The sequence below is a fragment of the Alexandromys fortis genome, unplaced genomic scaffold (assembly GCF_014885135.2).
Source record: "Alexandromys fortis isolate MF-2015 unplaced genomic scaffold, M_Fortis_MF-2015_v1.1 scaffold_186, whole genome shotgun sequence".
Lineage (NCBI taxonomy): Eukaryota > Metazoa > Chordata > Mammalia > Rodentia > Cricetidae > Alexandromys > Alexandromys fortis.
Window position 1 is genome coordinate 42,771 of NW_026068067.1, and position 27,020 is coordinate 69,790.

Genomic DNA, 27,020 nt, shown 5'->3' on the forward strand with positions numbered 1-27,020 from the left:
TCTTAACTGTCTTTCAGCCATTTCAGATTACTCTGTTGAGAGTTCTCTGTTTAGGTCTGTACTCCATTTTTTTTATTGGATTATGTGTTCTTTTGGTGTCCAATTTCTTGAGTTCTTTGTATATTTTGAAAATCAGACCTCTGTCTGATGTGGGATTAGTGAAGATTTTTTTCCCATTCTGTAGACTGTCATTTTGTCTTGTTGACCATGTCCTCTGCTTTACAGAAGCTTTTCAGTTTCAGGAGGTCTCATTTATTAATTGTTTCTCTCAGGGTCTGTGCTGTTGGGGTCATATTTAGGAAGTGGTTCCCTGTGCCAATGCATTCAAGTGTATTTCCACTTTCTCTTTTATGAGGTACAGTGTGGCTGGCTTTATGTTGAGGTCTTTGATCCATTTGGACTTGAGTTTTGTGCATGGTGATAGATATGGGTCTATTTTTATTCATCTACATGTTGATATCCAGTTATGCCAGCACCACTTGTTAAATATGTTTTCTTTTTTCCATTTGATATTTTTTGATTCTTTGTCAAAATCAGGCGTTCAAAGATGTGTGGATTGATATCCGGTGTCTCTGTTTGATTGGTCTTCCTGTCTGTTCTTATGCCAATAAGATTTCTATATTTGAAATTTACTATGTATAAACATCTGTTTTTCAAACAAAAGTGTAAAGTTATAAACAGTCTGAACACCTCTGTGGAGCCAGTTCACTGGAGCTGACTCTGCACAAATCTTGCAGAAACCTTGGGTCTTCGTCATAGGTTGTGTAGGAGGCATCCCTGTGTTTAGGAGCACAGCCATGTTAAAACCAGTGCTGTGGGCAAGAGGCACCCTCAGGAGGCATTAAGTCAGAATACACTCGTCTGTCATGCACACATGTGTTCTTGAGCTGTTCTTGGAGCGTCACTTCAGCAAGTGAACAAACTTCTTCAAAGCGTTTCAAACTTCACTCTTGATTTTTCCAACTCCATCCTGAGCACACAAGTCTAGCTTTTCCTCTGCCTCTGGCTTTGGATTGCTACAGCAAAAGGCCAAGATGTAGGTGGCTTATAAATGAAAAAAAAAATCACAATTCTTGACAGCTAGGAGGCTATAGTCAGGGGCCGGCAGGACTGGATTCTGGTGAAGGCCATCTTCTGGGTAGCAGCTGACTAGACAACTTGCTGCTGTGTCCTCAGCTGTGGGAAAGAGGGCAGAGTGCTTTCGGTGTCTCTTATTAGGAAATCAGTCTTCATGTGGACTCCACAATTGTGACCAAGTATCCACCTCCCAAAGATTTCATCTTGTTCTCTCCCTGTCCCTGCCCCGCCTCCCCTCTCTCTTTTCTAAAACAAGGTTTCTCACTGTAACCACCCTAACAGCCCTGGAACTCTCTCTTTAGACTAGGCTGGCCTTGAACTCACAGAGATGCTCCTGCCTTTGCCTTCTGAGTGCTAGGATTAAAGGTGTGCACCACCACCACTGTCCAGCAGACACCACCTCTTAATGTCTCATTGAGAATTAGGGTTTATCAACATGGTTGAGCAAATGTCCTTGTAGTATGAGTGATTTGGGTATTGCTGGGTCTTAAGGTAGAATGATTCCCAATTTTCTGAGAAACCACCATCATAGAACCTTCATCCAGCAACTGATGGAAGCAGATGCAGAAATTCACAGCTAAGCACTGGGCTAAGTTTCTAGAGACCAGTTGAAGAGAGGGAGAAGTAATAATATGAGCAAAGGGGTCAAGACCATGATTGGGAAACTCACAGAAAGAGCTTACCTGAGCTAGTGGGAGCTCACTGACTCTGGACTGAAAGCAGGGAAATCTGCATAGGACCAAACTAGGCCCACTGAATGTGGGTAACAGTTGTGTGGCTTGGGCAGTCTGTGAGGTCACTGACAGTGGGATCAGGATTTATCCCTACTGCTTGTACTGGCTTTTTGGAACCTATTCTCTTTGGAAGGATAGCTTGCTCAGCCTAGATATAGCGGGCAGGGTCTTGGTTCTGCCCCAAAGTGACGTGTTAGACTTTGTTGACTTCCCATGGGAAGCCTTACCCTCTCTGAGGAGTGGCTGGGGGAGTGGGGAGAAGGTGGGGGCAGTGGGAGGAGGGGACAGAGTAGGACTGGGATAGGTATGTAAAATGAGAAATGATGGTTTTAAAATAAATAAATAAAAAAGAATTAGGGTCTAACGCTGTGCAATGGTGGTTCATGCCTTTAATCCCAGCACTCTGGAGGCAGAAGCAGACTGAGTTCAAGGTCAGTCTGGTGACACCGCAAGTTTCAGGATAGCCAGAGCTACACAGAGAAACCCTGTCTCAAAAAAACAAACAAACACAAAACAATAAATAACAATGAAAGGATTAGAGTTTCAGCCTACACATTTGGAGAAGGGACACAATCAGTTCATTATGCCATGTCAATGAACAGCATTCAGTTGGTGCTCAAACAAGACATTCGTATTGTATGTGTGTGTGAGGTGGTGTATGTGTCCACGCATGTATGTGGAGCTACATGTAAGAAGTGCTTACATGTGTATATGTGAAGAGATGGATACATGTGAGCATGTGTATGGACATGTATGTGCAGGACATAATTGCATGTAGGATAGCCTCACGTACATGACACCTGTTGTTAGAGATTGGGCTTCTATGGCCTGAAACTCCAGCAGGTAAATTAGGCTAGCTGGCTAGTGAGCCCCAGGATTGTCTAGTCTGCCTCCTGTCTCAACACTGTGAAGATGATGAGTACAGATTACAGCACCTGCTCTTTCCTTTCTCTTCCTTCCTTCCTTCCTTCCTTCCTTCCTTCCTTCCTTCCTTCCTTCCTTCCTTCCTTCCTTCCTTCCTTCCCTCCCTCTTTTCCTCTCTCCTTCCCTTCCTCTCTCCCTCCCTCCCTGTCTCCTTTCCTCCCTTCCTTTCCCCCTTTCCCCCTGAGAGCCCCAGATGTTTTGATCCGGCCTTGGTTCTTTCTCACTTCCCAATCCACTCCACAGTTTGGCTCCCAGCTATCTTTTCCTACTTACTCTCCTTTCTGCACCCAGATCATGACCAAGACAAAGATTGTCTCCTGTGTGAGTCACTGCACCAGCCCTTCCCTGGTTCCCTAAAGCCTCTTTGGCCTCTCTCCAGCCCTCCAGAATTTGCTGACTAGAATGGCCTTGCCCAGACACAGACCTAACTACTTGTTTGCTTGGACTCTTTTTGGCTCCCTAACAGCTATGAGCTAAAATGGAAACTCCATACCATGACACAGAGGATTGCCCGGTTATCCCGTCTCCCACATCATCCTTCACACCTCCACGTGGGCTCACACTGACACTCTGTGCTCACATATCCCACCGATGCTTGGCTCTCTCTGGACTTCTTCACTAGAACTAGTTTCTTTTCTGTCTCCTTCCCTGTTCCCCAAATGGCACCCACCAACCCTGCCTACAACTCCTAGCAGAAAAGTAAGAGTCCACCTTCATCAAAGCTTCCTCACTTAGTTTTCAGTCTCTCAAGTGGGTAAATTTTAGCAGTTTAATTATTTTTGGGCTGGCAATGAGCCCAGGAACCTGCAAACGCTAGGGAGGTGCTCTATCACCTCATTTATCTGTCTATCCATCTATCTATCTATCTATCTATCTATCTATCTATCTATCTATCCATCCATCTATCATCCATCCATCATCTATCTATCTGTCTGTCTCTCTATCTATCCATCCATCCATCCATCTATCTATCATCTGTCTATCTATTTATCAATCTATCATCTGTCTGCCTATCTATCTATATAAAGACAGGGTCTCCTGTAACCTACCTGATCTCAAAATTCATATAGTAGAAAATGACTTTTAGCTTCTGAGTTTTCTACCTAAGCCTGTGTTACTGTGCTTGGTTTTATGTGATACCAAGACTTGAGCTAGGGCTTCGTGCAAACTAGGCCAGCACTCAACCAATGGAAGTACACCCTCAGCTCCACACTACCCTTTTATTATTTTGAGTCAGGATCTCTCTAAGTTGCCCAGGCAGGCTTTGAACTCAGAATCTTCCTGCTTTAGAATCTGAGAGTGCACTACCACACTGGCACCTGGTTAGAAATCAAGTTCAAAACCAAATAGTGGCATGACATTTGACAACGCTCAAGGGGATGTGAGAAACGTTTCCAGTCAGTGCGGGCACTGTGGGGAAGCCCTGAAACATGCTGAGAAGGTGCCTAATCTATCTGCTACTTCTGGAGGGTACAGCCATGACCTCAAGGCCAACACTGGGTGGAGAGAGAAGTGGTAAGTGTTGCCCCTGAGTTGGTCACTTCTCTGATTGAGGGCTTCTGTGACTGGCAGAATATAATAGGGCTTGGAAATAAAGAATGATGTTTAGCTGGCTCTCAGAAAGACTCATCCACTCCCAGCTGCCTTTATTAATCAACAATACATTTTTTATCTGTTTGTTGCCTAATCCCACTTTTACAAAACTATTAATGAATACATGCAATTCTGAATTCTACGAAGCCCACGTTCAAACCCCTTCAGAGAACACTGGTGGGTATAGGCTATCTTGGTGTACTATTTATGGATGGATAATTTTTTGAGCTGAGCCCAATTGCTTTGGTTGCTAAGTAACAATTGGCTTTTAGTGGAAAAATTGGCTGAGGCAAGGATCGTGCAATGATATCCTTGCCCTGGTTACCTCAAGCTATTTCCATTAGCAGAAGCTGCTGCAGAGCTGGCTGAGGAGGTTGGTCACGTGTGTGGGCAAACCTCTGTAATTAGCACTTCAGCGGTTTGGAAGGTGTCGCAGCATTCTTGTGTGAGTGCCAAACTGGGGCAGGACTGAGATCCAATCAGGAAGGCTCCTGGTTCACTCCAAGGGCAACGTCCCCTTCCGGAAGTCTCCCACCCTTGAACTCTAAAAGACCCCAAAGCACTTCACAGGTGCCTGCTGAGAACCTGAGACAGGAATGCTGAGGGCAGAGAATACAACCCTGGTCTCAGGATTGCTCAAGAGTGTGCACCGTGACCCTTAACCTACTTCTCCTGAGTTGTCTCTGTCAGAGACTTAGAGGTGGCGCCACTGAACTGACTGTCAAAGGTGACAAAGAAGCCTCCTTGCAGCCAGCGTGGACTGGGACAAGCTTCACCTCTGAGAGAATGGAAGGGGAAGACTGCTTGCAGTATTCCAGGTCATCACGAAGGTGTTGCTTGGCAAGGATCTCAAAAGTTTCACCTAGCAAACAGATTTGTCGGTTTTTATTAAAACAAGAAAGAGGGCTGGAGAGATAGCTCAGTGGTTAAGGGTACTTAATGCTCTTTCAGAGGACCCAGGTTCCATTCCTAGTACCCACAATGGCAGTGGGCAACTGTCTGTTACTCCAGTTCCAAGGGATCCCACACTTTTTCCTGGCCTCTATAGTCACTGTGCACATGAATACAGGCAAAACACTCAGACACATTTAAAAAATCTTTAAAAAAAAAAAAAGGAAGAGACATATGTGATAGTAAACACCTACAATCTTATCACTTGAGGAGTGGGTGCAGGAAGGTCATAGGTTCCAGACCACCCTGGATTGATTACAGAGTGAGACACTGCCTTAAAAATAGGATAAAGTAATATTTTATAAAGAGCGGGGGAAATGGATGGGGGCTGGAAGTTGTGGGCTTATTTTTTCTCTTGTGGAATAGGAAAATTCAAGGTGCCCAACCTGGAAAAACCTCAAATACTAGTAGTTAGCTATTAAAGTGAGATCCGATTAGACCCACGAACACAAATGCTTCCAACACCTAACATTTTAAACTTCCATGACTCAGATCTGTGTCTCTCAGATCTGTTCCGAAGAGAGGATGAAGTGTGACTTCTCAGCTACTGTGTGTCCCCTTGCTCAGCTAATGTCCTGAAAGAAGATGGCAGAGGCCTTCTGTAACTCACAATGTAAGCATGAGTCTCAGCATTTTTCTCCACAACCAGGGGAGAGGGGAGCACAGTTTCCCCAGTGGACCCCCTCTGGCCTCTTTCCCTCTTCCATCTTATCACCTTTCTCTCTGCTGTGACTTTGAACCCTCCAACACCCCGTGTTCTTCATGTGTCCCCTTGTGTGGCTGCATTCTCTAGCTGGTACCTTGAGCCCACACTCCCACAGTACAAACCAGTTACTCACTTAGTCCAAAGTTCTCCCACAGCCACGTCCCAGGTTGACTCCAGGTCTTGGATCCAATTCCAGCTCCATCCTCCCCACATGCACCTGCTTCTTTTGTCCCCCAAACAAACCCCTCCCACCACTCTCTGTCCCTCACCTTCTCCAGTCTCCTGTGTCCAGGTCAAAGGCAATGTGCCCCCTCCTTCAAGTTCACCTCTTTCACAGACTCACTTCTGTTTTTACCCCATTTGTGTACCCAGCCACCTTCTCAGCAAGAGCCCAGAGTGCATATCCTTTTCTACTGCACTGGGAAGTGTTCTAGCCCAGAGCGACGCCTCTACCCATTTCTATGTGTGTATATGTTTTATGTACAGGTAACATTATAGATAGGTAGGTAGGTAGACAGGTAAAGACAAATGGATAGAACAAGTGAATGAATTTGTTTGCTTTTAATGGAGCCAAGGATGGCACATGTTAAACTCACCTCCTACCACTGATGGTACACGTTAAACTCCTGCTCCTACCCTCTTTCATGACTGGATTTTTAAAGAACTTCTCTTCTCTCTTTATCTTAGTCCAATTATTGATACCCCCGGAACACTATGCCTCAGTGACTAATCTCTATGAAACAGGAGAAAGAGAATATGTTAGAATTTATTCTTGTCATTATAATGGATTACATGTTATTTTTAGTGTTTGAAACTGCTTTACTATACAACTAAGTATGCATAGCTATTACATTTTGCCCCATGAGAACAGATATCCCCTCAATGGTGCCAGGCTGCTCCGCCAGGGTTGCAGAAGAGAATTCATATGCACCCGAACACCATGGAGTAGGCAGCAATGTAGACCCATAGGGGTGCACAAAAGGGTAGGACAAGGCTCCAGATGGTCCTTGCTCTTGTAAGAATGTCGGGAAATGGATGAGATCTTTGTACTACAGAGCTTGTGCAACTCAGTGCTAATGGGTCTGTTTACTGTGTCACTGTGTAGTCTTGTGACAGCCTTTGAGTCCAGTTCCTGGCAATGCACAGCCCAGAAGCAGCATGGATTTCAGGGCTGCTGACACCTGCGCTAGCCCTGGACTCTGGCAGTGTGAGAACACAAAAGTGTGTCACTGGAATTGAGCATGTTGGGAGTATGGAAGGTTTGGGATACAACAGCACCTGCAGCCTAACTGACTAGTCTATAGATTCACCGGGACCTAGAAGACACGAGAGGTAGATTTTTATTACAAGGCTAGCAGTGATAGAGCATCAGAATTTCTCCATCAGTTCCCCAAACCCAAGGGACTAATAATACACACATTTACCGCTGCTTATACTGCAGGAGAGTCCCCGCCCTTTAAGGTCCTTCCCTTTGCAGGCCAGTAAAATGCATTTTCCTTGGGATGCTATAAGCAGCCCTGCTCTTTGAAGGAGGCACCATCTCTCTGTCCCCATACACACCCGTGAGAAGGGTCTGGAGCAAGGCAGGGAGAGCCTCTCTCCTGGTGGAGAACTGTTCTCAGAGCAGGATTGTGTTTGTGCGATGCTTTCTGTTAATCAAGGATCAGCGGGAGGAGTCGAGAACCAGGATAATTAGGGTGTGACAATGAGCAGAGTGCAGTGCATTATGGAATTGTCATAACGAAACTAATTCCTTTGAATATTAAATAAAAATAAGGAAAGCACTGAGGAATGGCAACAACTTCAAAGAGTGGTTTTGGTTGGGGAGGGGAGGAGATCAAAAGGTCATTTGAGGAGACTGGAGCCAGGCCCTTTTGTATGGCAGGCTACTATTCTATCACTAAGCTGCATCCCCAGCTCCGGGAACAAAATTAATTAACTGAAAGTCTTTGATAACATGACCAGCCTGGACTATATGTGAAGATAAATAATAATATTTGATGTCATCACTCTGGGAATCTTAAGAACTGGACCAAGTTTGATGAGGGTGAGGAAGCTGTGTGAAGGCAGCCATTCCTGAACTGGGTCCCCCAGGCATGGTTGCTCTATTTTTGTTAGACCTTCCTCAGGAAGCAAGTCTGAATAGAGAGAAAGTGTGGCCTGGAGCTCCCAGGCACAGAAGGTGAGCTATGAGCATGTGGAGGCCCACTGCTGGTGCTCAGGGCCTCAGGAGGGTGGAATTCTCAGAAGGGCTGGGTTACCAGGGTGCCCCAGTTCCAGGGAGTCAATAGGATGCTGATGCAATCAGCCCAATCAGGTGCACCATTCTTGCAGGCTCCCTACAGATGCACTTTGTGTTTCTGCTCTCCAGGGAATCACTGCCCTTTCTCTTTCAGGCTTTCAGCAGCTCCCCTTGTCCAAGGAGACAGCTCAAATTGCCAGGTTTCATAGGCAAGGGCGACTGGTGCTGAGGTGGCCCAAATAACCTTGGTGGGACAGACACAGCTTTGCAAAACCAGCAGAAGCCTCACCAAACTGAAGAATCTCAGGATGAAGTTCTGTGGATATCTGTGTCTTCCTCTTTGGCACCAGAGAGGAATAATTAAATGCTCAAAGTGCTGTGAAGATTTTAGCTCTCAAGAGTTATTATTCTGGGTAAAAGGGGAAATAGGATTTTTGGCTCATTGAAACCATAATGATGTAAGCCTGAGCAGCATTTTCATTTATCTTTAGGGCCTATATTTTTATTGAGAAAAGGGAAAGAGAAGCAATGCAGCACACTACTGAACAGTCAGGTGAGTCGATCCCTCCTGTTTTATACTGGGAGTTGAACCCAGAGTCACACACGTCACGCAATAATGGTTCTATGATTTTCCTACGTCCTCACTTTTATTATCTTTTCTAGGAATCTTGTTCTGTAGTTCAGATATATAGAGCTCAATAAATATCAATAAAAAATGTAAAAAAAGATATCTTTTAAAAATTGCTTCTGTGCTTATATTTTTACTCAGCAACCACACAGACCTTATTCTGGGAGAATATTATTGGTCTTATTCTTGTTAGTTATAAAAAGAGCACAATATAAAACCTGGTATGGCAGAGGTAGGTGTATAATCCCAGCACCAGCATTGGAGAGACTGAAGCAGAAGGATTACTGTAAATTCTGGGCCAGCCTGTGCTATGTTAGTGGATTCTAATCCAATTTGGACAACACAGAAAGGCACACACATAAACACACACACACACACACACACACACACACACACACACTCAAAAGAGCAAAAGAAAAACCCAATACAGTATCAGCTGTCTCCACGGGGCATAGAGCTATTCTTACAGCGTCCAGCAGGTGCCGGGATGGCAGGTGCTCCCGCAGAAGGCCTGTTGGCCTATGGTCAGTGCACATTCACTCTCCTGGGTATTTATTTAGTGTTGTGCCAGGCATTGAGTCCAGGACCACTGCTGGCAATACTAGGCCAACACTCATCACTGGGCTACAGCTTTGGCTCTTTTTAATTTTTGTTTATTTATTTTGAGACTGTGTACACCTAGCTAGGTTTAATTCCTCCACCTTCTTTCTGATCCTCCTACAGTTGAGATTACTTCCCAGTTTCTGTGGTAATGAGAGCTGACTGAGGGACTGGCTGTGCTGTGCGCGCTGCACCACAAACTTGAAATCATCTCTAATTTTAAATGTCTAATACATTGAAAATGCATGTAAACAGTGTTATACTTTATTATTTATCAGGTAACAAGGAAAACATCCAGGCTAGGCGTGGCAGTGCACACCTTTGGTCCCAGCACTTAGGAGGCAATGCCAGATGGATCAAAAGAAAATGAGGCTAACTAAGGTTACAGAAACGACTCAATAACAACTTGTTTTTTGGAGAATCCATGATGTAGAGAATATGGATAAAGAGACTCAACTACACGCTGGTAGGTCTTTGGGCTGACGAGGGAGGGGGACTTGATTGGAGGAGGGGGAGGGAAATGGGAGGCGGTGGCGGGGAAGAGACAGAAATCTTTAATAAATAAATAAACGGGGAAAAAAAGACAAAATAAAAGACAGACATGGGGGGGTAAACAAACCAACAACTGTAATTCCACATAGGTGGAAGGACAAACAGGAAAAAAAATAATTCAAATGAAAGCAGGAAGTAGGGACATAGATCAGTCGATAAAGAGTTTGTGTGGAATGCAAAAGCCCTAAACACCATTCCCTGTCCCACATGATCCATGCATAGTGGTGTAAGCCTGTAACATAGAGGTTCTCAACCTTCCTAATGTGACCCTTTAATTCACTTCCTCATGTTGTGACCCCAACAATAAATTTATTTTCATTGCTAATTCATAACTGTAGTTTAACTACTATTATAAATCATAATATAAAGTATCTGCCAAGTACACACTACATACATACACAAGTATACATATTTAAAATTTAAAACAAAAATCGGAGAAAGGGGGAAAGTGTCTTCCAGGGCGAAAGACACTATATTGCCCGGAAACAAACAGTGCAGGTGGGAGACCTAAGCAGGCTGTGGCTCTCCTGAGGCAGGAACAGACCTAAGCAGGCTGTGGCTCTCCTGAGGCAGGAACAGACCTAAGCAGGCTGTGGTTCTCATGAGATGGGAGGAGACCTAAGCAGTCTGTGGCTCTCCTGAGGGGGTGGGAGACTTAAGCAGGAAGTTGTCTTTGTGATTTGGAGGGCATCAGTATAAAGTCTTAACTGGTTGGCCAATTTGGCATCATATGGCTTGGATCATTTATTTATTTGTTTGTTTGTTTGTTTGTTTATTTATTTTTGCTAAACATAGCCTTGCCGTACAGCCCAGGCTGGCTTCCAGCTTGATACTCTCCTTTCTCAGTCTCTCAAATGTTGGGAGGAAAGGTATGGGATGCCCTGTCTGAAAAACACTGCTTTTTAGTGCATGCAGAGGACACCATGCATTGACGGTAGAGGCCACTCAGTCAGTGGGCTTCTTTAAATAGCAGTAATATATTTATTCCTCATAGACTGAGTCAGCAAACTTTAGTGGCTTGATAGAGAAGAGATTTAATAGGTTTTCTAAAAATGGAGGGACTGCAGAGACCCTGGAAAGTGTTAATGAGTGTAGCAGCAAGCATGAAATCAAGGTCAGATCTGTGCTTTGGACCGGGGTACTGCACACTGCTGGGGTGAGGGTCATGCTGACTCAGGCATTTTGAAAGTTAGTGTGCTATCACATATTAAGAGGGATGAGTTTTTGGATATCTGAGCTGTGTACATACATGAAGCCTGAATTCACCTTTGTGTGTGCTTCCCCTGCCTGAGGTAGAGTCTCCCATAACACAGGGTGTCCTTGAACTTGCTCTAGGGGGATTAAGCGTTCTCAACAGCCTGTCTAGTCAGGTTTGCAGGCAATCCCAGAGTACTTGAAATCTAAATTTCAGCCACACGTGGTAACCCACACCTGTAATTCCAGCACTCAGGAGAACTGCCAATTGGAAACCAGTGTGAGCTCTACAGCAAGACACTGTCAGGGAAAAGGGAGGTGGGCAATGCAAGACCCATTCTGTTTAGTCTACTTGTTTCTACTTCAGCTAAGAAAGTCATCAGGCATCAAAGACTTCTTGCTGAGACAATGCAAGGAGCTGTGTATCTCACTTATATTATTAATCACCCTGATAAAGACAGTCCTGTATGCCCCCTTTGTTCCTAAGAGGAAAGTGACTTATTTCTGTCACTGGAGCCCTTATAAGGAGTCAGTACAGGACAGCTGCTTTCTATCCCATTGGAGATATGATTGCCAACCAACAGGATCCTCAGACACTCTTATCCTGAAGTATTTTCTGCACAGGACCTGAAATCCCCTCATTTACAGCATTATTGTTTACAAAATGCCTTTCTGGTCTAGAGATGCAGTTTAGTGGTATAGCTGGTTTTTTTTTTCTTTCTCTTTGCTCTTAGAGGGCCCAACATCCAGTTCCCAAATAATCACATGGAGACGTATTCCTTCTTATGAATGCCCACCCAGTCTTGGCTTATTTCTAGCCAGCTTTTCTTAAATTAACCGTTTGTCTCTGGTTTTTTTTTTTTTTTTACCTTTCTATTTCTATATATCTTTTCTTTCCTTCTTGCTCCATGTCTGGCTGTATAGCAGGCCCCCCAACATCCTCCTCTCCTCATTCTTCCTTCTTTCTTATTCATTCTCTCTGCCTGCCAGCCCTGTCTAGTTCTATCTCCTGCCTAGTTATTGGCCGTGCAGCTATTTGACCAATCAGGTGTTTTAGACAGGCAAAGTAACACAGCTTTACAGAGTGAAACCAATGCAACATAAGGGAATGCAACACATCTTTGCATCATGAAACAAATATTTCACCACATAGACTAATGTAACACATTGTAATTAAAATTCCACAACATAGTTGACACAGTCCTTCTGTAGCAAGCAAAGGGGTTCTGGGTTTGAGCCCCAATAGGCCAAGTAGCAAAACAGTGCTTTCCTACAGTATCATGGGAATGCCAGCATCCATGTTCCACTATTTTTCTTTAAAATGGGAGGTACACTAACCTTATGAATGTGAGGATCATGTCCTACCCATACCTATCACCTGGATTTAATTTTTTTAATTTCTTTTTTTTTCCAATCAGGTTTCTAAATCTCATTAAAAGCCTGAGATGAAATTAATCTGATGAGATTAGCTTTCTATAAAAAGGAATCAGAAAAATGAAGGAGAGAATTTTGATTTCTGAAGGAGAGAAGGCTTAAAACAAAGGGAAAAGCAACAAGAGGAAAAGGAGTGAATGAATTCTGGAGGCAAGACTGCATCTGGGTGCTGATGTAAGAATGCCAACATCTTGAGACCGGCCTTCCTTTGGCATCCCTGGAAACACTCTGTCCTGGGTACCTGGCAACTTCAAAGACTCCAGGATTTACAAGGCTCTGAGCTGTCTGTCAGCTTCAGGCCAGACAGATGCTGTCATTATCAGATTGACAAATGCTATTTGGAGAAAGGAGAGGTGAGGTGCGAGGAACAGAGATGTCTGTCTTTGTGCCCCAGGGTGCTGACAACTGTGTTTCAATGTCAGGTTCTTTTGTTCACCTTGCTGTTGCGTGCAGAGATGGGGGTAGAATGGGGTTGGAGATGGACTATGCCCTACCCCAGAGGGGCTAGCTCTCTCTTTCCCAAGCCTGTATCCTTCCAAACCCAGGCCCAATGCCTATGAAAATGCAAAGTTCACTCCCAAACTGTCTCTATTTTCTCTGACAAAGGCATTGCAAGTTTCTCTGAAAAAGTGAAAGGGAAATTCTAGGCAAGTGCTTTACCACTAAGTTGGAGCCTCAGATATTTCTGTAGTCTTCATAATTTATTGAAACAGGGTCTCACTATGGAACTCTGACTGACTTTGAGCTCACAGAGATCTGTCTGCCTCTGCCTCCTGAGTGCTAGGATTAAAGGTATCCCACATCCGTCTCATTTTTGCAAACAGACTCACTAGGTTACTCTTGGACAATGTCATCTCTCCAGAAACTGGGGCCATATGACTGAGACACCATGCCTGGCTTACATTTTATTCTGGCAGTTTGTTGAGATTGGAGTTGTGGGCATTTTGTTGTTGTTGCTGCTTTTGAGACAATGTTTCATTCTGTGCTGACCTGGAATTTACAGTATATTCAAGCTTGACTCAAACTCTTGCCTCAGACACGAGCCATCATTACTTATATTTCATAATTCCATTTTACAGTATCTAGTTACACAGTCATGATACCGACAAACCTCAAAGTGTCCATTCCAAAATAAACCATTTTCGGTTAATTTAAAATTAGTTTACCCATGACTCTGGAAAATCTGCCTTCATATAGCCACACAGGGGTTTCCTCAAGGGGCAAAGGACTTCTGACCTCCTTGACTTCTCGGTCCTCATTTCCGTGCTTTCTACACGGACTCCAAGCTACTTCCAATTAAAGAAGGTGTGTGCAGAGTGCAAGCCTTTAATCCCAGGTTGAGGCAGGCAGATCTCAGTTCAAGGTCAGCCTGGTGAACAGGCTGAGTTCCAGGACAGACAGGGCTATACAGAGAAATTGTGTCTTGAGAAAGAAAAACAAGAATTCCTCTTGCCTTTTGCTGGAATCCTGGAATAGCAGTCAGGACACTGAAGCTGGGTTTAAGTTTTTAATAGAGTCTTCAGTGGTGATGCACTGATCTCATTCTCCTGAGCACTGGATCTCCCAGCATGCCCCACTGTTCGCTACTGGGTTGGATCTGGATCCTGACTGGCATCTATCATCTTCTAGGTTTCATGTGCCTTATTTGCTCTAGCAGAGCAAGAATGGGAACAGTAATGGTAGTTATTTCATGGAGGTTTCTGCTTTTTTTGAGACAGGGTTTCCTGTGTAGCCCCAGATGTCTTGGAACCTCTATATAGCCTAGGCTAGATTCGAACTCCCATAGATGCATCCGCCTCTGTCTCCGGAGTGCTGGGATTAAAGGCATGCACCATTTATTTCGGTGCCAGGCTTATTTCGGAGTTTTTGTGGGACTGATGAAGTTACCCGTTGAGTTTGGCACTGAGGTATGGTAGCATTTGATGCTATTTTCACAGGCCCATCCTAGATACCTTTCTCCTTAGCCGCCTCCTGGTGTGGGCTTTCATTTTGTGGGATTTTCTCTAGGCTTCTCCCGGGGTTTCTTCTCTCAGCTTCTTTGGCCTCTCCCATACGGACTCGTACCATTCTGTCACCAGGCCGAGAAGTACTGTCCCTTAGGAAACACAAGTGAACACCTTGGTCCTCCAAGTTCGGCATCTCTGAACTCCACCGGCTTTGCAGCGTCCCAGGGCCTCTGCTCTCCCTCCCTCAGCGTATAGTGGAACAGTGGACAGCAGCAGGGGCGTCTTCTGGCATTCTCTCCTGCTTCGTCAGTGTCCCCACAATTCCTAGCCTCCCTTCAATCTGGCTAATTCCTTGTCCTTCAGTTTTGTGCCAGACACCTGTGCACACACATGCAGCAGTTAGGCATCTTCTTGGTGATTTTTTCCTCACAGCTGTAATGGTACATGTAGGAGACTAATGTTTATGTCTCCTTCTAGAGTATAAAATGTCTTAAGTACCCAGCAATGGCTCTGTATTCTCAGGACTAGCACGGTGACTACCATTTGTTCTATGAATGGGAGAGGGAATGAATTCTTCCTACTTGGTAAGCTCTGTGACGAAGCACAGCATGACAGATTATCTGAACATTCCCTATGTAATTAAGTATTTGTTGAAATGGACAGGAACACAACTAAAATCTAAAATCTTTGTGGCTCTATATAATGCAAACCTTTTATCTGGCTTTTGGGGACCAACATGTTATGTGGTAATATAATACTTTGGCTAAAAACACCTTAAAAAACATTCTCAAGGGCTGGAGAGATGGCTCTGGCTGCTCTTCCAGAGGTCCTGAATTTAATTCCCAGCAACCACATGGTGGCTCACAAACCATCTGAGACCTGGTGCCCTCTTCTGGTGGGCAGGCATACATGCAGACAGAGAGCATTGTATACATAAATAATAATAATAATGATGATGAATGTAAAGTACTGTAGTTAAAAAAAAAAACTTTCTCAACTGGATGTGCCAATGGTTCCAGAGGAAGGGCATGGTAAGAAAAATGTTAGCTCAAGAACACAAGTACCAATGCAGCACAGACTACAAAGATGCTGAGGAAAGTTGGAAATTCCGCCTTTGAGCACAAGTTTGGGTTATGGCTGGGTGGTGTTTGTGCTGATGGTTCAAGGTGAGGAGAATTTCTTGCCCCACAGAAAAAGTACTTTGTTTTCACACAGCATTCCATTTCTAGAGTTCTTCCCTGGAAATCCACTCAGGGACCTAGTTGGACTCAGGCACCCATCAAAAAAACTTTAACGGGTACTCTGCCGCCTGCCAAGGCTCACCACTGGCGTTCCAGCCCCAGAACCCCTAAGATGTCCCTCTGACCCTTGCTCCCCTCCGCCCCCCCAGCCCACACCAGAATCAAATGGAAAGGCTTCCACCCCTTCACCTGCAATTGGGGAATCTCATCCTAGGCAAGCATTCCTCATGAATACATTCCTAGCCCTGAAGATGAGGTTTTCATTTAATATTTTAGATACAGGGTCCACCGTGAAGCCCTTCAATTCCCTACATAGACCAACCTGGCCCCAAACTTGTGAAGATTCTGTTTCTGCTTTCCGAGTGCCCGGCTCCCTGTTTTTTTTTTTTTTTTTTAAATTTATAGTAGCAGGATGGACAGCCCCCGACGAGTAGCTTCCTAGTAGAGTGGGGACGCAGAGGAAAAGGCACGCATGCTTCGAACTAGCCAGCTTTCAACTAGCCTCCGGGGGCGCGGCCCTCCTCCTCCTGGAGTGGGGTCGTGGCGGCCACTACAGGCCGCGGGCCCGCGGAGACGCGAGGCGGAAACCCAGGAGGCCCCACAGAGAGCCCAGAGACCGCACAGTCGCCTCGCGGGGACGCTCGGGGCGCAGCTTCGGTAACCGAACCTTCCTGACGCCAACCGCCACCGCGGGAACCAGTACCACCGTAGGCGCGCGGGCCGCAGCCGCCAGCCGCCAGCGCGCATGCGTGGCCGTGGGAAGCCCCGCCCCAACGGGTTCTCCGCGCGCGCCCGCTCATGGCGGCCGCCGCAGTGTGTGGTGTTTAGCGGGCGCGCGCGCCGGGCTCGAGGACGCGCGGGGCGGCGGCGGCGGCGGCAGGGGAGCCGGGCTGCCGGGCGGGCAGGCGCGCTCTCGAGGGCGGCGGCCCAGGGTGTCCCGTCGGTGTCGGCGCTGCGAGAGTTGGAAGCGCGGCCCGCGGCGGCGGCGGTGGCGGTGGTGGCGGAGGCAGCTGGCGACCGGGCGCGTTAGACGGGGCCGGGGTCCGCGGCGCGCTCTCCGCCCACAGGTAAGCGGGCGGCCTGGAGGGAGGAGCCGGCCGCGGCCCGGGGTGGGCCGGGTGAGCCCTCGCCGAGCCGCGGCGCCTTTGTCTCGGCCGCCCCGGGCGGGCCCAGGCGTGAGCGGCCGTGTGAGCCGGCGGCGGACGGGCGGGCTCACTGAGGTTCAGGCCCGCGCCCTCTCGCAGCCTTTGTTGTGCGGCCCGGTGGACGGCCAACATGGCGGAGGTCAGCCGCGCGCTGCGCGGCCCGCGGTCGGGCCTCGCCTCGGCGGCTCCGGTCGGGCGGCCTCCCCCGGATCTGCGCCTTCATTGTGCGGGGGAAGAAGGCAGCCTCCTCCCTTGTTTATGTCGCCAGGAGCGGGCGCGCGGACGCCCGCCCGGGCCGCTCCAGCCTTTAAGCCTAAGCCTTGCTCCGCCCAGCTTCCTTTGCGGGATAGTTGGGGTCCTTCCTCCACGCTCCCAGATGCAACTTCGTGTGCACGCCCTGGTTCGCTGCGGCGCGCCGGTTCCTGGAAAGATAGGGAATTTGTTTACCCTGGCAGGAGTCACATTTGTGCCTTCGGAAAATGAGGCCATGGAGCTGATTTGTCAAAGTCATGGGAGCCCTGAATGTGGGATGTAGGACAGGGAGGGACCTGACTGCCGTTCCTAGCGTTGAACATTTGCCATTTCTTGATTGGCGATTGTCAAGGGTGAAATGTTAACTCCTTAAAGCGTTAGGAGCACGGGCTCGGGACTCAGCTCTCCTGCTCCGAGCTCCGACCAAATCCTGCCCCACCGGTTTGTGACCTTGAGCAAGAGTCCTAATTTCTTGGGTGCTTCATTTTCCTAATCTGCAAAATGGGTCTCATGGCGAGTATTTTCCTCAAAGCTGTTGAGAACTCATGAGATGGGAAGTAGTTGAAGTGCAGAGAGCTCTTATAGTAAGTAAGTCCTCAGCAAATGATTACCGCTCAGGCTCTTGTCTCATAAAAATATGCTTAAATTAGCCTGGCATGGGTGCATTGGAAGTGCGTAAACCAAAATATTTGGCATTATAAATCGTTAGTGCTTGGGTTCTGTTGTTAAATGAACTGTTTTAGAGGACAGAACGGCATGCTTTCTGAGATGCTGGAGTTAGGGACTTGCAGAACGGCATGCTTTCTGAGATGCTGAAGTTAGGGACTTGAGTGATAGGGGGTGTGAACTGGTAAATACTATACATTCCGGAATTTGGGAAGTCGAATAGATTAGAATGAAGTTTCCTTTTCGCAGTCTTAGTTCATGGTGCAGTTCACCTTCAAGGACTTCAGTTACCTAACTTGGAAAAGTAGGACAGTGAATCCCTTTAATTAGAGTAGTTACCTGTGGTGTCGCGGGCTCCAAAAGGGATGACATAGTAACTGTCAGGGAGAGATTGGCTCACGTTCTGGAGACGGTGTTTACCTGTGCGATAAGTTTGTGACTGGGCTATTTTCTCAAAGTGGATTGCATAGATTCCTCATACTTTTTTGTTTTGGAAACTTGAATAACAATACAAACTTCCGTAGTCTGGATAGGTTAGTTGCAGTTTTGTTCAGAGCATTTTTACTTAACCTGGGCTTTGTCAGATTTGTCTTGTATTAGAATTGGTTTAATAGACCCCTGCTGGTATCTTTGCCACATAGCTTTGTAACATTATTTAAAACTGAAATACAGTGTAGCAAATTTGGGGAATTGCTAATTTGTGATCGCGCAAAAAAAAAAGGGGGGGGGAACAAGGGTTACATTTAGAAACAAATGTAATTCATTTTGCGTCAGAATATCTGTTCTCTCGAGGCTTCAGGAAATTCCTAGCTGGGCATGGTGGTAGAAACCTATACTGCATTACTTGCCTGGAATTCCAACATTTGTGATTTGTGGAGCTGAGGCAAGAGAAACGTTTTAGGCCATCTAGGGCTATTTAGTGACCCCCGCCCTTCGCGCGCGCGTGCGCGCGCGCACACACACATACACACACCACTCGAAAAAATTGCTGTATTACTAGAAAATATATTCTCTTTGGTTAAAAGTAGTAAATAACAAGGGAAATATCCAAATATGCCACTGATTGGAAGATTAGGGTTTTGTTTTCAGTGTGTAAGGTATTCTGAAGACCAGTCTTGCATAATTAAGGTAACAGAACAAGTTGAGTGACTTTACATAGTTGTACATAACTTTCATCTTATTTTATGGTAGTTGATACACTCAGTTTTAAAGATTAGAAGTTCTGTTAAGGTCTGTTTCAGATCTTTAAATAAAAATAGGAATTTCTACATGCAATTTATCAAATACTTAAATATTTGATGTATTTCATCTAGACCTTGCCTTCAACCAGATCTTTATAAAAACTTGAGAGCTCAGACTTTCCTATAAACAGAAAAATATGCAGAAGTTTTTATCTTTACAGTATACTTTTACCAGTATAGTTACTGGTAATCGGCCAATGACAGAGGCAGAAGAGGGCAATCAGATCATCTGGAGCTGGAGTTACAGGTAGCTGTGAGCTGCCTGACATGGATGACTGAACTGGGATCCTCTGGGAGAGCAGCAAGTACTCTTAACAACTGAGCCATCTCTCCAGCCCTGGTTTAGCCATTCTTATGGCTTCCTAGTGTTACCAGTGTAAATGAGCTTTCTTATTAAACCTATGAACCTGACTTGAAAGGCCTTCAATATGTAGGCCTAACTAAGTTCCTTGATGTGTTTAGTAAGTACAGTGCCTTGTCTGAGCTGGCCCCTTCTGTTGCTTCCTTGCATTTTTGATGGACTGTGTGCTTCCAGGTCCTCCTCTTTCTACTAAATTCATAATAGCCCAGTCATCATTAGCTGAGCTCTTCCTGAACTCCCCACATTGATTTGGGTGCCATTTCTTCATGTTCCCCAGTACTCTGCTTGTCTCCACTACAATGTCTCCTGAGCCGCTGTTTTTCTATATAGCATTTTGCTTATCCAAATAGACTGTAATGTCTTTGAGTTTTAGCTTTGTTCTCCTGCTTGTCAAGCACAGTATTGGCATACATTGATGCTCAGTAAGTCAATGCTAAATAACTATATCTTTACATTGACTTAAGTAGACTTTTCTCAGCCTTATCCCAGTGTGTCATATTTGCCCTACTTATTCAAACTAGATTATTTTGTTCCCTGAACACTGTACATTTCTATAGTGCTTTGTGGTTGTGTATAATCTTCAATGTCTGTTACTTTGGGAAGATTAGTTTCTCTGAGCCTTAGTTTTTAGTACTGTGTGAACACCTGTTAAGGATGTTACTCTACCCACCACCTGGGTCCTACTGTTGAAGTACTGTTGTTCAAGAGAACAGCCATTAAGAGTCAGACCTGGATGTGTCTTTTGGCCCTGTCAGTTGTCTAAGATCCTTGAGAGCAGAGATACTGCCTACTTCTGCATTAAAAAACACAGTGCCCACACACACAGCTTAATTAATTAAAATTGCAGTTCTAAATATTAGCCATACATTCAAGTGAAATAAAATTACATGTTACTTTATGTATTATAAACAGAGTCAAAGGTCCTGAAGTAGAGACAGTGGGAGGGATAGCTGCTGTTTGGGGTGGTTACCTTTAAAGGAAGATGAAGAACTGGCACTAGCCCTTTGAAGCAGGGGAGCAGCCTAGTAAAGGTCCTTGAGGCTGGACGGATTTGGAGTGCTTACAGGAGAATGTCACTGAAATGAAATGATGGATTGAGGAAGCAGGCAGGTGGGGGTTGATTCTGTTGAGTCAGCAAAGAATGTGAATTGAGGAAACTCTGAGAAAGGTTTACTGACAAGGACAACACAATCCACGACTCTTTTTTTTCCGATTAATTATGCAGTACAGGCAGGCACACACGTCACAAGCACGCACAGTACAGAGTACAGTACAGTCTAAGCACAAGCACAGAGACAGACAGCACAGACAGACTCACTTACTTAGGAGGACTTGAACCCGCGACCTCGGGCTCCGCGGGTGGCGCTCCATGCCATTGAGCCAGCGCTCAGACCCAATCTACGACTCTTAAAGGCTGCTTTAATCCTGGCGGTGGTGGCACCCGCTTTTAATACCATCGCTTGGAAGGCAGAGGCAGGTGGATCTTTGAGTTTGAGGCCTGTCTGGTCTACAGAATTCTAGGACAATCAGAGCTACACAGAGAAACCGGTCTCGAAAAATCACAACGAAACAAAAACAAAAAACAAAGATTGCTTTAGCTGTTTGGAGACTATTTCTTATTATCTGTGATAGCTGATTATGACTGGGATTTAAGTGCTGGCGGTGAAAATGAACAAAGTGGATGAATTTCAGGTATATTTTTGATACATAATAACAGGTCTTGTTGATGAGTTAGATGTGAGAGGTAGGGAAAGGAAGGAATAAAGATTTCTGGCTAGAGTGACTATAGGTTGTGTTGCCACTTGTCAAGATGAAAAAGACTGGCGATGTTGAGCCAGGATGGTAGTAACATTCAGAGTTCTGATATGTTTGAGTTGAGGTGTCTGTGCAGTTGGAGGGAGAAAGAAGGAGAAAGAAAACCAGAGGCATGCAGTGGCATAGAAGCCAGATGGGGCTAGTAATGCATGCTTGTGTTGGAGAGACCTGGTCCAAGAGGGAAGTGTAACATTTTGAAGCAAGAAAATAGCAGGCAGGGTTCTTCTTGGATTCTCAAGGGTGAGAAGTTGGTCTGTGGCTTGACAGAGAGAAGCTAAGGTAGATAAAGCTTTGGTGGTTTCTGCTCTTTTCTCCCAGTGAGTGCAGGTACTTTGTGTGGCAGGCCAGAGGCATGGAAATGAGCTGAGCAGCTGCACTGGGGAAGGGAGTTGCTACCAAGTGCTTGCTGATGATACTGGTTGTTGTTCAAGGGGATCCTGGGAGAATGCTAAAGTGATGGAATGATGCACTTTGATTCTTACATGTATGTTTTCTGGTTGACATTTTACGCAACTACATATAGAAAGGTGCTCAAATCATGAGTAGGCCTTGACTTTTCACAAAATGAGCCCGCTGTTCTAACTGTTCCCCGGGGTTAAGAAGAACATTACCAGAACAAGACACCCTCTTTCCTCATCTAATTACCACTCCTGACAGGAGGCATCTCCTGCCTTTGAATGCCACAGATGGAATTTAGTTGCTTTTGAGCTTTCTATGAACGGATTAATGCTGCATGTGCTCCTTCCCATCTGTTGTAGTTCTTGAGTTTGTTCCTGACAAGGTCACCAGCCAAATGACATAGCATCCCAGTACTTACACGTCATGTGCACTTTACAACAGAAAGTGCCGTCTGACAATGCCGATACAAGTGATTCTGCTTGGCAAAGACTTTTCATTAAGTTTGACATATTGATTTGTGTGTTTTGTTTGTTGGTTTGTTTTTGTTTTTGACTTTTTTGTATATTCTTTGTTTGGAAAAAAGGTTTGGGCACATGAACTGGAAGGAGAAAAAACTAATCTGTGTTTTTAAACAGAGACTGCCAGTGGCAAATATGTCCTTTCCTCCTTTCTCTCTTCTCTTCCCCTTTTTGTTTTTCTGTGAGATGTTCTTACTCTGTAGCAGAAACTCTTAGAACGGAGTTATAAGGTGGTTGTGAGCTGCCTTATGGGTGCTGGAAACCAAACTGGGTGCTCTGCAAGAACAGTATGTGCTTTTTGGTACCATGCCTCTCTGCAGCTTCCAATTTATTGAAAGTTTTCTCCTTTAGAACATTTATTTATTTTCAAATTCTGTGTCTGTGTGGAATTGTGCATGAGTATGCTGTGCCCTCAGAAGCTATAGGAGGGCATTGGATCTCCTGTAGCTGGAGTTGTAGGCAGTTGTGAACTACCCAGTGTGTATGCTGGGAGCTGAACTCAGACTCAGACTCTCTGCAAGAGCAGACATGCTATTAACCGTGGTGCCATCTCCAGCTCCAGCCATAAATATTTTAAAGTTAATTTCTTTGATCTGACTGAAATGGACATTTTTTCATTAAATGATAGATAGCTGTTATTAACTCTTGAGCTGTCCATATCAAAAGGAGTTTGTGCTTGTAAATCTTGATATCTTACAGCTTGATACTTGTGGTTATAGGTACATTTGCCCCATGTCCTCTCTCCTAATTTTATTCTGTACTTTTCCTCCCTCTACTTGGCTGGGGATAAATCTAGACCCCCAGGCATACTTAGGAAAATTCTCTAACACAGAGTTTTGTTCCCAGATGTCTTACCAGTTTTAGCAGTTGATTCATATGTGTAATACGATAGTCTCATGTACCACAGTATGTTATCTGGACCACATTTAAACCACATTTTGTTGTTGTTGGTTGTTGTTGTTTTGTTGTTTTTCTTTTCTTTTCTTTTCTTTTTTTTTTTTTTTTGAGGTAGGGTTTCCTGTGTAGCCCTGGAACTCGATCTGTAGACTATACTGACCTCAAACTCACAGAGATCCACCTATCTCTGGCTCCTGAGTGCTGGGACTAAAGGTGTGTTCCTCCACACCTGGCTTAAACGACTTTCTTAAGGAAGAGTTATTTTTTAGCTTATTCCTTTTTATACATTTTTTTGTTTTGTTTTGTTTTTTCGAGACAGGGTTTCTCTGTGGTTTTGGAGCCTGTCCTGGAACTAGCTCTTGTAGACCAGGCTGGTCTTGAACTCACAGAGTGCTGGGATTAAAGGCATGCGCCGCCACCGCCTGGCTCTTTTTATACATGTTGTATATCTTTGCCAACATGTGAATCAGAAGAAAATGTGCTAGATTACAGAGGTACACATTTAATATTACTTAATTGTGAGAGCCTTTTATATTAAGTATTCCCCGAAGAGTTGGAAAATTCCCTACATTTTGCTAAGAGTTAAGGCTAAAATCTTTAAAAACAAACCTATGTATGTCATTTCCCTACTCTTAGAACTTTCCCTTTGGTTGAAAAAGTTTTATATTTACTGTAGATTTCACAAGGTTTATGCGTTTTTCTGTTTTGTTGTGAGGCAGGGTCTCACTATAGCCCAGATTGGAACTCATTGTGTAGTCCTGTCTGACTAATTTACAAACACCTCACTTCCTCTGCTTCCCAGACATCTAGACTGCAGGTGTGAGCCAGTATGCCTAACTTCTCAAGAGTTTTTTTTTTTGTGTGTGTGTGTGTGTTAGGGATGAAACATAGGGCCTCTCAAATGTAACAGAGTTACAGAAGCTTTCTCATGGCCCTCTACAGAGGGTTTTTTGTTTTTTTTTTTTAATTTCATGTGTTTGGTGTTTTGCCTGCATGCACCAGATGCATGCCTAGTGCTTGGGAGAGCAGAGGAGTGTACTGACTCCTTTGGAGCTGGAGATACAGTTGTGAGCTGCTCTGTGGGAACGGGAACCTGGGTCCCCAGGAAGAACAGCCAGTGCTCCTAGTCCTGAGCCATTTCTCCAGCTCTCTGTAAGGTTTTTAATAATGATGCCTCCCCATTTCTTCTTTTTTAGGGACAGCTAGACTTAGCTAATTATTTTTGTACTTATCTTTGTTGGTTTCCTGCTGTGGGTGGAGCAAGCCTCCTCCTCCCCCACTCCCACTTACACTTACTTTCCCCACTTGTGTGTGTGCCTCAGCCCGGCTGGACAGGTTCTTATAATTGGCTCTATATGGTAGATGATGGCTTTCCCTTGCACTATTAAAGTTGTATTTCTTACAGCAAATACCCTCTTGTTGTAAGCTTTACTTTGTTTTCTGTGCTCTACTGTAACTGTCACTACATCCTTTACTACTTTTCTAAATGGTCAAGTCCCTAGCAGGCTGCAGACTATAGGTCACCTAGCCTAAGTTGTCATTCTTAAAGCTCCCTTTATTGCACTGAATTTATTTTGGGCTCTGTTTACTGTACTCCCTGTTCCTTCTTGGTTCATTCCGTTGAATTTGAAGAGCTTGTCCAGATTCCTGAGACCATGTGTAGAAGAGGTAGTCTTTCAAAACGTTGCATCAATATTTTGCCCTCAACACTATGGGCATAGTTTGATCTGGATAATCATTTTCTTCAAGAATTGAAAAAGCAATACCATATTGCTATGTAACAGAATATTGCTGTTCAAAAGTGCAGTGCTTCTGTGCTTTCTACTTACCTATCCAACAAACGGTTTTTGAGGTGATGCTGTGTATACTAAGTTTGATTTTAATTTGAGGCACATCATTGAACTAGACAAATTCCACCTTCTAAATAAGGGTGAATGAGCCTAGAACAATTAACATAAGTTGTATAGTGGATAGAAAATAACACAGTCTAAGGAATAAATAAATATCAGAGATGCCTGGGAAGTAAGGAGAAAAAAAGAAAAGTGCATTAAGATGCGTAGAGATTTTAGAAGTACACAAAAGATGAGTTAGTAGTCAGGGTATGGGTTGCTTTTTAAAAAAAATTGTTAAAGATCTTTTTTATTACATTTTAGTGTGTCCATGTGGGATGATAATGTGTGTGTGTGAGCTAGAAGTTACCCTGGAGACCCTGTAGGAGTGGGCTCTTTTTAATCCACTGTGAGTACGAGTCCTGCAGATTGAACTCAGGATCAAACTGTCCTTGAATAAGGTTTTTTTTTTTAATTTTTATGTACATTGGTATTTTACCTGCATATATGTGTGAGGGTGTCAGATTCCCTAGAACTAGAGTTACAGATGGTTGTGAGTTGCCATGTAGGTGCTGGGACTCGAGCCTTGGTCCTCTGAAAGAAAGCTCTTAACCACTGAGCCATCTCCCCAGCCTCCTTGAATGAAGTTCTTACTGCCTCATCCTCTTGAGTGTAGACATGCCTCACCATGCTCAGATGAGGTTACAGCTTAAAATAGAGAAACAGGGTGGTCTCATTGAGGGGTAATATCTGATTGAAGATTTGAATCTAGGAGAAAAGTGTTTGAAGACAGAAGGTCCAATGGAACAACCTAGCCTTATCATAAGAATGAGAAAGAAGTGATTGCAAATACATCATATTGTTTAGGTCTTATGGGCCATTTATAGGATTTTAGTTTTCAGTATGTATGAGGAGCCATGGAGGGTATGGAGCAAAGGAGTGAGATAATGTGATATAAATTTGAATTGGATTGAGCTTGCTGTGCTTAGAACCTGAATGGATTGATTATTGGATGAATGTGGGAGACAGAGATGGAAGGAGAAGACTGGATTAGGAAGATATTGTGATCTTTCAGGTAAGAAAATAGTTCTTAGGTCAGATGGTAGTGTAGGGTGTTGAACAACGGTTGGGTTCTTCGGTGATTTTTAAGGAGAGACAATAAGATTGACTGGTTGTTTTAAGTGTATGATGTATAAAGGGGTGACTTAAGTCTCCTGAATTGCCTCTTCCTCTCATGTGTGATATTATAGACAGCTGGGCTTATTTTTTTTTTAATTTGAGCTAGAGATACACGTTTAAAGTTTTTTTGAAATTATGATTACACCATGTCCCTCTTTTTCTTTCCTCCCTCAACCCTCCCATGGATCCCCCTACTAACTCTCTCAAACGCATGGCCTCTTTTTCTTTGTTTAGTTGTGTGTATTACATAATATATAAATAAAACATGCTCAGTTTGTATAATGCTAACTATGTATATGATCTCAGAGTTGACCACTTGGTATTGAATAACCAGTTGGGTAGGGAGAGGGTTCTTTCCTGAGAACAGCCATTTTTTTTCTCCTCTCAGCTTTCCCCCATTTGCCTGTAGTTCGTTTTCTAGGATTGAGGCTCCCTGTGAGTTTTCCCTCTTCTGTGTTAGCATGTCTATTGGTGGTGTCTTATTTAGGTAGCTGTGTTGTTGAGACTTCATGAATATAACTTCTGACATTTCTAGGAGACACAGTCTCACAGCAGACTGACAAACTCTTGTTCTTTTGTCTCTTAATCTTTCCATCTCCTGATCCCTTTTATACAGTGATCCTTGAGCTTTAGGTACAGGAATTTTATTGTAGATGTGTCAGTTGGGACTGGGCACTACACTCTCTTGTTCTGGATTTTGGTTGGTTTTAGTTTTCTGGTCTATTACAAAGAGAATTTCCATTGAAGAGGGGTGAGAACACTTATCTGTGTATATAAGGACAAATATTTAAAATGTAATTAGGAATTGTGTTGGTTTAGTAAAGTGGCATTGTAGGTTTTTCTCCAAGATTCATGATTTTTTTTTTTACTAGCCCTAGGTAATTGGCTAGGTTTCC

At 44.5% G+C, this 27,020-nt stretch overlaps 1 protein-coding gene across 1 annotated transcript in view; it reads left to right on the forward strand.

Annotated features, from left to right (window-relative positions):
- The first annotated feature begins 16,741 nt into the window (after positions 1 to 16,741).
- The window catches only part of Siah1 (siah E3 ubiquitin protein ligase 1), a 32,538-nt gene continuing 22,259 nt past the window's right edge, over positions 16,742 to 27,020 (forward strand). Inside the window, exon 1 of the mRNA XM_050120818.1 lies at positions 16,742 to 16,889. The gene's annotated coding sequence lies outside the window, so the exon portion shown is untranslated. The remainder of the gene's footprint in view (positions 16,890 to 27,020) is intronic.